The sequence below is a fragment of the Anomaloglossus baeobatrachus genome, chromosome 12, assembly GCF_048569485.1.
Source record: "Anomaloglossus baeobatrachus isolate aAnoBae1 chromosome 12, aAnoBae1.hap1, whole genome shotgun sequence".
Classification (NCBI taxonomy): domain Eukaryota; kingdom Metazoa; phylum Chordata; class Amphibia; order Anura; family Aromobatidae; genus Anomaloglossus; species Anomaloglossus baeobatrachus.
In genome coordinates, this window is record NC_134364.1 from 101,113,790 (window position 1) to 101,128,130 (window position 14,341).

A 14,341-nucleotide genomic window follows, 5' to 3' on the forward strand; every position below is an offset into this window, starting at 1 on the left:
ATTGAGAAAGGTAAGCAGAGATGTTCACACAAGAGGCAGCGTTTGTAAATGGTGTCAGAGTACAGATTCTTCCTAGAGACGCAGTTGTGTTTGCAAATAGTGTGAGTACAGATTTTTCCTAGAGCAGCAGTTCAAAGCAGCTTGTAAAAGAATATGGACTAGGCAGTTAAAACAGCATGTGAGCATGGAGATCACAAGGGAAGGAAACAAAATAAGGTAATGGAGTATATTAAAAAGATTAATAGCTGTTAATTGAATTTAATTAAAATCATGCTACTTTTTAAGCCAATTAGCTGTAGGAATTTGGGATGTGAAATATCATTTTTGATGATCATGCTTGTTACACAGTTCAAGAAAACTCCGCTTCTAACCTTCCTGTATGTACATGGATGTCCCCTCACAAACGTTCATGTAGGGAATAAAGCTCTGTTGAAATTGATTTATTTTTTTTTGCCATTGTTTTTGTCCTCCTTTTACTATATGGCCGATCCTTCCAAACAGAAGTGACGTGGGGAGACTAATGACCAGTCACAGACAATGCAGCAACAGAGTTTCCAATAAGCAGGTTGCGCTCCAGGTGGGGGGATTGCTGTACTTAATTAAAGCCAAAGAGCTTAGTGTTTTTGTAAAGCGTGGGTGAGGTTCTAGACGACTAATCTTTCTACCGCTCAGGCTGTTTGTTAGCGGAAAAATCACCCATTGTGGTCATCTCTTTTTGATGCCATATTCCAAAAATAGGCACTAGTTACGGTTCAATAATGAATTGTCCAGGCAGTTAAAGAATACAGCAAGACACCAGTAAACAGCAGGCAGACCTCCCCAAAACCCCCCCCCCCCAAAAAAAAAATTGCACTTACTAGACTCAAAACAACTACAGCCAGTAAGTGATGACAGTGGATGGGATCTCCCACTGCGATCTGCGTTGTCAAGTGTTATGCTCACTGGGCAGGCACAGGATTAGTGGGTCCACTGAACCGAAGGTACCATTCACTTACCTGGAGGAGCGAACTGGACCGGCCGTTGAGTCTTCAATAAACGCAGCAATAGGTACACATGCTGGTAAGCAGCCAACAGAGGGCAGCCCCAGGGAATCTGTGGTACCTCGGCAGCTGGCACCACGAATACAATAGTCCCTGGATGTAGCAGCTGCCGGTATTGTGGATTCGGTGGTAGGCGACCAGCGTGGCTGGTTGCAGCAGCGGACTGGTAATGCACTGAAACAGATACGACTCAGCAGCAGAAAACAGCACAATGGGACCTGAGAACTAACAACGTTACAAACTCATTGACCAGGCACCAACTTAAAGGGGAAGGTGCCTTAAACCTTCTGTTCTGATTTACAAAACACTAATAATGTTCCAGTTATTTTTAAAAATAAAATACCAACCCATAGTAAGAACCCCGCAAATGAGGAAAAGTTAATTAACCACAAGCTTCAGAACTGCATAATGTATATTTAAAAAGAAAAATTCAAATTTGGTAATTTTTAACAGAACAGCAGGGTTAAATACCTGAAATCCCTCAGCTAACCCAAGAGGCCCTTCTGGGTCAGGATGCACTGGCCCTTAAAGAAAGGGGTGTGGCTGTGCGTGCACCCTATGGGCATTTCTATGAGGTCTGTGTGGTGTGTGCAGGCCCTAAGAGACAGCAGCATGAACTGAAGACGGGACGGCCGGGCAGTTGAGAGAACAAATGACCCCGCCTGGGGAGGTGGGCAGGACAACATGGGGATGCCAGTATGGGCAGTACATCAGGTCCCTAGCCTTTCAGCTCACACACATCGGGTTCAGTAGCCCTCCGCTCACACACACCTCGGGTCGCAGTACCACCCTGCTGTAGTGCTGTGTGAGTGATATGCTTCCAGCCAGCAGGGGGAGTGACCGCTGTGGAACGCAGGGGATCCAGACAGTGATGCAGATGTCTGGGCGCTGTCTGCCTTCTTTTGGAGGTAATCGTAGCCATGTTTCGCCAAAAATAAGACCTACTCCAAAAGTAAAGCCTTGAGCATTTTTCGGGGTAACAATATAAGACACTGTCTTATATTGGGGGGAAATGCGGTAGTTGGTTAGATAAAAGGGGCCACTCACATGACATGAAATACAATACAGATTTCACTCGTCCGACTCTCCTAGGTGAAAATCGGTCACATTTTTTTAGATGCTAATGTGCCCTGGCCTTACAGCAGGGAGCTTTTCCCCAACCTTCTTCCACCTTGACTGCTCACAGGCTGTGTAGTCTGGGAGGCGGCGGCTTGGGAAGGGCTTGGACACTCCCAGAGCACTTGACCCTTATTTGCATATGAACTAAAACTAATTTTACAGCCAAGGAGCAACTTATCTCCCCACCTTTCAGCCTACTGATGTCTCACAGCAGTTTGTGCTGTTCACCTATCCCTCGAAGGTAGATTTTACGGTTATGGCGCTTTCCATGATCCCAGTAGGAACATCCATTCTCCAAAGCCAACATATTCAAGTATATCCGGTCTGTGAATGTGGAATCCTTCACGTCTCAGGGTTAAGCTCCTCCTTTTTGGGTTACCATGAGATCCTCATGGGTTGGTCGGGCATATTTCCTTTCTTTGTCGCTCCATTGGGAGACCCAGACAATTGGGTGTATAGCTATTGCCTCTGGAGGCCACACAAAGTATTACACTTAAAAGTGTAAGGCCCCTCCCCTTCTGGCTATACACCCCCAGTGGGATCACTGGCTCACCAGTTTTGTGCTTTGTGCGAAGGAGGCAACACATCCACGCATAGCTCCACTTTTTAGTCAGCAGCAGCTGCTGACTATGTCGGATGGAAGAAAAGAGGACACATATAGTGTCCCCAGCATGCTCCCTTCTCACCCCACTGTATGTCGGAGGTGTTTGTAAGGTTGAGGTACCCATTGCGGGTACGGCGGCAGGAGCCCACATGCTGATTCCTTCCCCATCCCTTTTTACAGGGCTCTGGGTGAAGTGGGATTTACCGGTCTCCAGGCACTGAGACCGTGCTCCATCTACAGCCCCTGGAGAAGATGCTGGATGGAGCGGAGTACATCAGGGACATGGCCCTGCTTCCTCAAGGTACTCTGTGTCCCCGTGCATTTGGCGCTCACACCGCAGCATGCTGGGTGTTGTAGTGCGCCGGGGGACATCAGCGCTGCGGCGCCTGTGCCATGGCCTCATTCAGCTTTGCTGAAGCAGGCTCACTTATGGGAATTGGTCGCGCCGGCCGCTGGGACTGCGGCGCGGCTGGCACTTGTAGTGCGCCGGGGACTTCAGCGCGGCCTGCGCTTTTACGGCGGCCGCGCTGATAACTAGAGTCCCCGGCTTTTGCGGCCTGCTTCCGTTCGTTCCCGCCCCCAGACCTGCCAGTCAGGAGAGGGGCGGGACGCTGGCCACTTCCAGGAATCGGTCGCGCCGGCCGCTGGCAGCGGCGCGGCTGGCACTTGTGGTGCGCCGGGGACTTCAGCGCGGCCCGCGCTTTTACGGCGGCCGCGCTGATAACTAGAGTCCCCGGCTTTTGCGGCCTGCTTCCGTTCGTTCCCGCCCCCAGACCTGCCAGTCAGGAGAGGGGCGGGACGCTGGCCACTTCTATGAATCGGTCGCGCCGGCCGCTGGAACTGCGGCGCGGCTGGCACTTGTGGTGCGCCGGGGACTTCAGCGCGGCCCGCGCTTTTACGGCGGCCGCGCTGTTAACTCGAGTCCCCGGCTTCTGGGCCTAGCTCCCTTCGTTACCACCCACAGCCCTGATAGTCAGGGTAGGGGCGTGACGCTGCATAGAGCAGAGCTGAGAGCTGGAGTATGTTTTGCATACTCCACCCCTCTCACTGTGTGCACTGTGAGTCCAGATTCCCGCACTTTCTCAGGCACGCCCACGGCTTCCTTCTCTACAAGGACACCGGCAGCCATTAGTGTCAGTTTCTGTACGATACAGAGACAAGTGTGGAAGACCCTGGCATTCTGATAGTCACACAATCGCTGTAACAGGCGTTAAGCAGCACCTGTGGTGCTAACCCCACTAGTGCAGAAGTGCACTTATAGATATGCTTGTACTATATACATTGCACTGTTTGGTCGCACGTTGTATATACCCTCCTGGATTATGCGGAGGAGTTATCAGCATATTCTCTGTGTAAAACAAAGGTGCAGAACCACATGTTTTTCTATACAGCTGGTACAGCATGTACGGCTATACGGCCGGCAGGTTACATAGACTCCCATTGTATGCACTAATGGCCAGGGGATGAGGACGGTGTCTGCAGTATTTACTGACAGTTTTTCTGAGACTATGGCTATGATACTAGAAGCCTAGCAGTCCGGACATGTCTCTCACAATATGGGCACTGTTGAATCATTGATCCATGGCCCCCCTCAGTGTGAATAACTAACAGCTCCGGGAATGTCACACGCATCCCAGAGTCACGGCTCTGCACGGACGTCAGTCCCAGACAGCCTAAGTGGGCTCGCTATGAGCGGCCTCGGTTTCATCAGGGTCCTAACAGAAGGACTCGCTGTGTAATGAGGCGGAAGTAGCGGCTCAGGATTCTGATCCTGAGACCGCTCTCAATCTGGATACACCTGATTGTGACGCCATAGTAAATAATCTTATAGCGTCCATCTATAGAATGTGGGTTATTTCTCACAGCTCCTCCAGTGGAGGAGTCAGCTTCACGTATTTTTCTGGACCACTCTGCCTTCAGAGAGGCAGTCCAGGAACACCACGCTTATCCAGATATGCGCTTCTCCAAACGGCTTAGGATACACGTTATCCCTGTCCCCTGACTTGGTCAAGGACTGGACCCAATGTCCCGAGCGGCATCCTCCAATCTCCAGGCTTGTAGCTAGATCCATAGTTGCAGTGGGAGATGGAACTGCAAACTCAAAGATGCCACTGACAGACAGATGGATCTCTGGTCGAAAGCCATCTATGAGGCTGTCGGCGCACCGTTGGCTCCGGCATTCTCTCCCTTGGGGCACTCCAAGCTATTTCAGCTTGTCTTACACAGATTGACACGGTTACACGTACATCTGTGCCGCAGGTGGCATCCTTAACCTCTCAAATGTCTGCATTTGTTTCTTACGCGATTCAGGCTGTCCTGGACTCTGCGAACCGTGCGGCGGTAGCCTCCGCTACTCCGTGTTTTTAAGCAGAGCCTGGTCTGCTCGTTAAGTGAATGGAAGGCAGATTCTGCTTCCAAAAAAGGTTGCCTAACCAGTTGCCTTTTTCTGCTGACCGACTGTTTGGTGAGCGTTGGATGTAACCATCAAACAGTCCAGGGGTAAGGATTCATCCTTTCCTCAGCCCGGACACAACAAACCCCAACAGAGCAAGAGGCAGTCGGGGTTTTCGGCCTTTTCGAGGCTCGGGCAGGTCCCATTTTTCCTCGTCCAATGCGGACTCAAAAGGATCAGAGGAGCTAAGATTCTTAGCGGGCTCAGTCTCGCCCAAAAAAGCGACAGTCTGAAAACCCGCTTCCAAGGCGGCTTCCTCATGACTTGCGGCCTCGGTCGGTAGCAGGCTCTCCCGCCTTGGCGATATTTAGCTGCCATAGGTCAATGACCATTGAGTGTGAGACATTCTGTCTCACGGGTACAGGATAGAGCTCACTTCTCGTCCTCCAACTCGATTCTTCAGAATTTCTCCACCTCCCGGCCGGGCCGCTGCTCTTCTGCAAACAGGGTGCACTCTATAGGCAGAAAGAGTGATGACCCCCGTTCCTCTTCAGGAACAAGGTCACGGTTTTTACCCCAAATTCTTTGCGGTACCTATAACAACGGGCCGTTCCGTCCCGTTCTGGATCTAAAAATGCTCAGCAAGCTCGTGGACACCAGGCGGTTCCGGATGGAATCCTCCGCCATGTCATCGCCTCAAGGTCCCAAGGATATTTCCTAGCATCATTAGGCATCAAGGATGCTTATCCACACGTGCCGATTGATCCAGAGCACTAGCGTTTCTACGCTTCGTTATAGGAGACGAACACCCTCTGTTCGTAGCTCTACCTTCCGGCTAGCGACAGTCCAACTGGTCTTCGCCAAGGTCAGGGCAGCAGTAGTCACAGTCCTGCACTCTCAGGGTCACTCTGTGGTCCCGTATTTAGACGATCTACTTGTCAAGGCACTCTCTTAGGAAACATGCCAACACTGCCCGAACGTTGCGCTGGAGACTCTCTAGAGTTTTGGGTGGATCATCAACTTTTTAAAGTCAGATCCGACCCCGACCCTATCGATAACATATCTAGGCATAGAGTTTCTTACTCTCTCAGCGATAGTGAAGCTGCCGCTAGACAAACAGCATTCACTACGGGCTGCAAGCTCTTCTTTAAGAACCAGTCGCACACATTGAGACGCCTCATGCACTTCCTACGTAAGATGGTAGCAATGGAGGCAGTTCCTTTCGCGCAGTTTTAGTGCGTCCACTACAATGGGACATTCTCCGCCAATGGGACGAGGAGTCGACGTCCCTCAACAGAGTCGTCGTTCTTTCTCAGGCGGCCAAGGAATCTCTACGGTGGTGGCTTCTTCTCACCTCTTGGTCAAAAAGAAGGTCCTTCCTATCCCCGTCCTGGGCGATAGTTACGACAGACGCGAGTCTATCAGGGTGGGGAGCAGTTTTTCTCCACTACAGCGCTCAGGGTACGTGGACTCGGCAAGAGTCCACTCTTCAGATCAATGTTCTTGAACACAGAGCAGTGTATCTTGCCCTACAATCCTTCCAACAGCGGCTGGAAAGCAAGCATATCCGACTTCAGTCGGACAGCTCCACAGCGGTGGCATACATCAACCACCAAGGAAGAACGCGCAACCGGCAAGCCTTCCAGGAAGTCCGGCAGGTTCTGATGTGGGTGGAAGACACGGCATCCACCATATCCACAATTCACATCCCAAGTGTGGAAACTAGGAAGCTGACTTCCTAAGTCGCTGAGCTGTGGCCGAAAGAGTATGGTCTCCTCACCCGGACGGGTTTCAAGAGATCTGGCGCCGCTGACAGAGGCCGGACGTCGATCTAATGGCGTCACGGCACAACAACAATGTGCCAGCTTCATGGCACGGTTTCACAATCATCGAGCTCTGGCGGCAAACGCCTTAGTTCAGCATTGGTCGCAGTTCCAGCTACCTTAGGTGCCACCTCTGGCATTGTTGCCCAGAGTACTGCGCTAGATCAACACCGACTGCGGCCGCGCCATCCTCGTCGCTACAAATTGGCCGAGGATGTTGTGGTACTCGGTTCTGTGGTGCCTCACGGTAGGCTAACCGGGGGCACTACCAGACCAATCAGAGATGGTGTGGCATTGAGTCCTGGAACCTAGTGTCGTCAGGATTACCTCAGGACGTGGTTGCCACCATGAGACAGGCTAGCATACCAACGTCCGCCAAGATTGACCACAGGACGTGGAAGATGTTCTTATCTCGGTGCTCGGCGCAGGGTGTTTCTCCCTGGCCGGTTGCATCGTCTATGTTTCCTTCCTTCCTGCAATCTAGGTAGGAAAATGGGTTGTCGCTCAGTTCCCTTTAGGGACAAGTCTCAGCGCTATCTGTATTTTTTCAGAAACGACGACTTCCTCAGGTACGCACGTTCCTACGGGGAGTTTGTCTTCTCAGCACTCCGTACAAGCGGCCGTTAGAGCCCTGAGATCTGAACAAGGTTCTAATTGCTCTCCAGATGCCGCCTTTCGAGCCTTTGAAGGATGTCTCCCTTCCCGTTTTTCACGGGAAGTGGCCTTCTAGTAACGGTCTCGTCTCTTAGGAGAGTTTCCGAGCTAGCAACGCTCTCATACAAACTCCCTTCCTGGTCCTTCACCAGGACAGGGTAGTTCTGCGTCCGGTTCCGGAATTTCTCCCTAAGGTGGTATCCCATTTTCATATCAATCAGGATATCACCTCACCTTCTTTGTGTCCTCGTCCAGTCCATCAATTTCAGAAAGATTTGCATCTGTTGGTTCTGGTGAGAGCACTCAGGTTCTACTTCCCGCATGGCGCTCCTGCGCCACCCGGATGCACTCTTTGTCCTTGTCGCTGGTCGGCGTAAACAGTCGCAAGCTTCCAGATCCACCCTTGCTCGGGGGCTCGAGGAACCAATTCTTGAAACCTACAGTTCTACTGGGCTTCTGGTTCTCTCAAGGCCGAAGGCCCATTCTACCAGAGCCGTGGGTGCATCCTGGGCATTACGGCACCAGGCTACGGCTCAGCAGGTGTGTCACGCACCCACCTGGTCGAGTCTACTTACTTTTACCAAGCATTATCAGATGCATACCTACGCTTCGGCAGACGCCAGCCTAGGTAGATAAGTCATTCAGGCGGCGGTTGGCCACCTGTAGGAGAGGGCCGTTTGACGGCCCTATCATGAGGTATTCTTTTACCCACCCAGGGATTGCTTTTGGACATCCCAATTGTCTGGGTCTCCCAATGGAGCGACAAAGAAGAAGGGAATTTTGTTTACTTACCGTAAATTCCTTTTCTTCTAGCTCCAATTGGGAGACCCAGCACCCGCCCTGTTTTCTCGGGGTTTTTCTGTTTTTTCGGGTACACATGTTGTTCATGTGGTATGGTTCAGTTCTCCGATGTTTCCTCGGATTGAATTGGTCTTTAAACCAGTTATTGGCTTTCCTCCTTCTTGCTTTGGCACTAAAACTGGTGAGCCAGTGATCCCACTGGGGGTGTATAGCCAGAAGGGGAGGGGCCTTACACTTTTAAGTGTAATACTTTGTGTGGCCTCCAGAGGCAATAGCTATACACCCAATTGTCTGGGTCTCCCAATTGGAGCTAGAAGAAAAGGAATTTACGGTAAGTAAACAAAATTCCCTTCTTCCCCACGCTCTACGTCTGCCAGTTGGGCATCTTCACCGAGTTCTGTAAGATTCACACCATGGTCTCTACTAATGGCAGCTTGGGTGGTGGCTGCAATCACCCACTTCGGAAACGTTTGAGCTACCTTTGGACATGGTTCTCTTCCTTGTTCCAGATTCTTTTAGCACAAATCTGCTTAGTATCAGAGGAGAGGATCCCACTGGTGAGGGGCCAACACTTGCAACGTCTGCTACAGTTAAATGATTTGATCCTGGGGGCACCAATGTGTTACAGAACCAAAATTGGTGACATTTTTTCACCATTTTTTATTTTTTTCTCAGTTTTTCCAGCTCATTTTATAGTAAACTGAATGGTCCCCATTCACAACTATAGTTACGGGGGCTGCTCGGGGAGATCACGCTCGGGTCCGGTACCTTCTCCTTGGTGGCTCGAGTGGGCCGGACCCGGGGCTCGAGCAGCGCTCCTCGCCCACGAGTGAAAATGGGGATTTGGTTGGTGATCGGGTGGGTGTGCTGCCGGGGTCGATATGGAGATTGTTCGTGACGCCATCCACGGGTCATGGTGATTGTTGGCACCACCGCTGATGATGATGGTGGGGGCTCCCGGGTGGCGGTGTTGTGGCGCAGCTAGGTGTTGACCCCTCCGTGGGTAGGGGGTGTGAGTCCCGGGGCCCGCTGGGGTGATGACGATGGAGCTGCTGGAGGGATGCAGGGCAGAGCGGCATAGCACGGCGCTGTGCCTGAGGGCACTGGTGTACTCGCTATCCAGATTAAAGTCACACAGAGTCCTTATAGTGAACCAAGGCCGGATGCCGGTAGCCTCTGCAGGGGTGTGCTCGGGTCCCACACACGGATGCACAGCAGGGGCCCTTACAGCCACCTAGTCCGGTAGTCCAGGGCCCCAACCCCGGCTACCACTTTCCCCGGGGAGCTGCAAGCCTCCCCTGTCAGCTTTCCACTGACCTCAGCACAGACTGACTAAACTCTGCTCTAAGGGTATGTGCGCACGTTGCTTTTTACCTGCTTTTTACCTGCTTTTTTGCTGCTTTTTCTTCTGCGCTGTTTAATGCCAAAATGGATGTGTTCTTCTATTCAAGCAAAGTCTATGGGAATTTGGGTTTCTTGTCCGCACTATGCAGTTCAAACTGCAGCCTTTTTGGTGCAGAACTTTGGTCAAAAACTCAGCTTTGCAGTGCAAAACCCAAATGGCAAAAACAATTCACATGTCAGTTGTTTTTGCCATTTGGGTTTTGCACTGCAAAGCTGAGTTTTTGACCAAAGTTCTGCAACAAAAAGGCTGCAGTTTGAACTGCATAGTGCGGACAAGAAACCCAAATTCCCATAGACTTTGCTTGAAAAGCAGAACACAACCATTTTGGCATTAAACGCTGCAGTTGAAAAAGCAGCAAAAAAGCAGGTAAAAAGCAGGTAAAAAGCAACGTGCGGACATAGCCTTACACTTCCTCAGTGCTTTCCAATCCCTCCCATTTTCCTGAGGAGGGGGTGAGTAGGGCCTGATTGGTTGGTGTGCATCTGTGTGAGGACTGTGTTGGTGCCAAGGAGGAGAATGGCCTGCACTTTGCTGGATTTCTGCAGGCTCTGTGACACCCTGGTTTTGACAGGGCGTCACACACCCCCTTGGTAAAACACAGCCCGTCCTCGGGCTGTCCGGCACCGACATTTATTGTAACTGGACTGAAAAAGAAAAAACAGGTTTACAGGCATACTAACAATAAGACAATTGTATTAACCGGGAACGGGTCTTTCCGCTCGCCTACTGTTATGGGGGGCTGTCTGATAATAAAACCTAAAGGAATGTCAGACAGTCAGGGTCCACCGTGCCAAGACTCTGCTGCAGACTATGGCAGAGGATAAGGGGTATATAAGTGTGCCACTGTAAAAAATTATAGCACAAGTGCAGAGTGCAATACCTCTGTTAAACTCACAGAGGAATATAATTAGAAAATAAAGCAATTCCTCCCTTACTTGGAGGGTGTGTGGAATGGTCTCTGTTAAATATCACAGAGACAAAAGCAGTGAGTGGGAAATGGCACCTACCTAGGTCCGTTCCTCTAGTGGTGCCAGGAGACGGACAGCAGCGTAAGCCGCACAAAGCTCCTACCTGCGTTCGCTCCACTAGTGTGCGAGGACACGAACCACTAGATATGGCACCTGCCTAGGTCCGCTCTTCTAGTGGTGCAAAAGAGACGGACAGCAGCGTAAGCCGCACAAAGCTCCTACCTCTGTTCGCTCCCCTAGTGTGCGAGGATACGAACAACTGCCAGACGCAGTATAAGGAACGTTACCCTAGCGGCAACGTCCACCTACGAGTAGAATCACAAGGCCCAGCCGGACCATGTGCCTCAGGCACCTGTCTATGTCCGCTCCACTAAAAGGTAAGGATACGGACTGCAGCCGAAGCTGTAAGGTATAAGAACGCTACCCTGCCGGTAGCGCTCACCTAACATAGACAGAGAGATGCCTAGAGGGACGTGCACAGGATGTCTACCCTCATGCATGAACCAAGAGGACTGAGCGCCGGGCGGCGTGCGTCAGGGTCTTATATAGACTCTGTGCCTCATCCAAGATGGAGGACACCAGAGCCAATCCGCTGCCAGAATGACAGCAATGACGTCACGCTGGCCTATCACCGAGCAAAGTGTCACAAGCACATGACCAGCGACCAATCGGCATAGAAGGTGTCAGAGACATGTGACCACGTGTCACAAGCACATGACCAGTGGCCAATCAGCTTAGAAGGTGTCAGAGACATGTGACCTCGTGTCAGCGATGATATCACCCGCACATGTGCAATGGCTCCAAGATAGGACTTAGTCTCCAGCGCTTGCACATGTGCAGTAGCAAGAAATCCGGACATAGTCTCCAGAGCCACAGCAACCGTAACACCTACCTAAACAACCTGAACCTTTAGGGTATGTGCGCACGTTGCTTTTTACCTGCTTTTTACCTGCTTTTTTGCTGCTTTTTCTTCTGCGCTGTTTAATGTCAAAATGGATGTGTTCTTCTATTCAAGCAAAGTCTATGGGAATTTGGGTTTCTTGTTCACACTATGTAGTTCAAAATGCTGCCTTTTTGTGGCAGAACTTTGGTCAAAAACTCAGCTTTGCAGTGCAAAACCCAAATGGCAAAAACAATTGACATGTTGCTTCTTTGAAAAGCTGAGTTTTTGACCAAAGTTCTGCCTCAAAAAGGCAGCATTTTGAACTACATAGTGTGAACAAGAAACCCAAATTCCCATAGACTTTGCTTGAATAGAAGAACACATCCATTTTGGCATTAAACAGCGCAGAAGAAAAAGCAGCAAAAAAGCAGGTAAAAAGCAGGTAAAAAGCAACGTGCGCACATACCCTGATGCTGCCCCTAAGAAACGGGCAACACCCCTCTTCCCCAGTCCAGGAATGGGCCAGGTGGGCCGGGTACGGTGCTCCACACCCAGCAGTCATTCAAAGGCCCCACGTCCAAGGGGACCCCTGGCCCCGGAGGATCGCCACCGGTTACAGTAGTGGTGGACCTCGGCCATCATTTTCCTGCAGGCTCATCCTCCAGTCCGCCTCTCCGGAGACTGCGGAACGGAAAGTCGTTCCTTTAAAACACGGTAACTCTGCTGCCGACGCAGCCTCTTCCAGTCACTTTCCCCTGTCCACCACAGGGCAGCACGGGTGCCCAATGCCACGCTCACTCACGGCGGCACTGTCCATAAAGACCCCGTCTTCCACTGCCTGCGGTGCAGGTACGGTGGACTGGGCTCTATTTGTAGAACTGTCCTCGATCCTCTAACTCCCTGCCGTCCTCCACCAGGGGCTCCGACCCCTGATGGCGCCCACCGAGGTTCCGGCCCCGGCGGCGTTCAACAAGTCAGGCAGGGTCCGGCTCCTTACACCCGGCGTACCGGATGGCGCCCCATGGAGCATGGGGGCGTTCAACAAAGAAGAACGGGTCACATAGGAGCGGGTCCTTCAAAACTTTAAAACTGGAACTTCGGGGGTTAACTTACAGGGCATTGCTACCGTTGCGGCCGGGCAGACTGCCGGAGCCGACGTCATCTGAGTGGGGTGCCACTCCCGTTGCGGCCGGGCGGATTGCCGGAGCTGACATCCTTCCTGTGGCAGGCGGGTCACTGCCAGCTGCTACACGGGAAGTCACCACCGGAGTCTCGGGGTCCGCCGCTCCTGCGACCGGAGCGGGGGCCGGCATCAGGCTTGGGAGCAGACATTCTCCATCTGCTCCCCCTTGGTCTTTTCGCAGCACTCCTTCTAGCAACTTTTTAAAGTTTTCCTTTCGCTTCCGGTCCTCCAGCGCATTCACTTCCGCCCGCGTTCCCAGGGGACGGAGCCTCTTTTTCGCGCCCACCGCTCGGGGAAGAAGACTGTGTCGGGAAACTTCGCGCCACAATATGGCGGCAAGATGGCGGATTTCGAGATTTTTCCTCAGCGGGACGCCGCTGACGGACGGGACAAGGCGCACTTCCACCGGTAAGTGGACGGTTCTATCCTGCTCGTGATGCCAAGTTGTCGCGGGCGGGGGCCAGTCCCCCGCCACGGGGGCTGCTCGGGGAGAATACGCTCGGGTCCGGTACCTTCTCCTTAGTGGCTCGAGTGGGCCGGACCCGGGGCTCGAGCAGCGCTCCTCGCCCACGAGTGAAAATGGGGATTAGGTTGGTGATCGGGTGGGTGTGCGGCCAGGGCCGCTATGGAGATTGTTCGTGACGCCATCCACGGGTCGTGGTGATTGTTGGAACCACCGCTGATGATGATGGTGGGGGCTCCCGGGTGGCGGTGTTGTGGCGCAGCTAGGTGTTGACCCCTCCGTGGGTAGGGGGTGTGAGTCCCGGGGTCCGCTGGGGTGATGACGATGGAGCTGCTGGAGGGATGCAGGGCAGAGCGGCATAGCACGGCACTGTGCCTGAGGGCACTGGTGTACTCGCTATCCAGATTAAAGTCACACAGAGTCCTTATAGTGAACCAAGGCCGGATGCCGGTAGCCTCTGCAGGGGTGTGCTCGGGTCCCACACACGGATGCACAGCAGGGGCCCTTACAGCCACCTAGTCTGGTAGTCTAGGGCCCCAACCCCGGCTACCACTTTCCCCGGGGAGCTGCAAGCCTCCCCTGTCAGCTTTCCACTGACCTCAGTCAGCACAGACTGACTAAACTCTGCTCTAACACTTCCTCAGTGCTTTCCAATCCCTCCCATTTTCCTGAGGAGGGGGTGAGTAGGGCCTGATTGGTTGGTGTGCATCTGTGTGGGGACTGTGTTGGTGCCAAGGAGGAGAATGGCCTGCACTTTGCTGGATTTCTGCAGGCTCTGTGACACCCTGGTTTTGCCAGGGTGTCACACATGCAACTATGTTGATAGCTCTTGGAAGAAGAGGAAGGAAAAAGAGTAAAAAATGAAATAGGACTTCGATAGGAGATACCTTTCTCGAGCTTCAGGTTAGGCCAGTTTCACATATCAGGCACGATCCAGCAAAAAAACTGATGCGACGGATCCGGCGGAAAAAACGGATCAGTCGCATCAGTTTTTTTCCATCCGTTT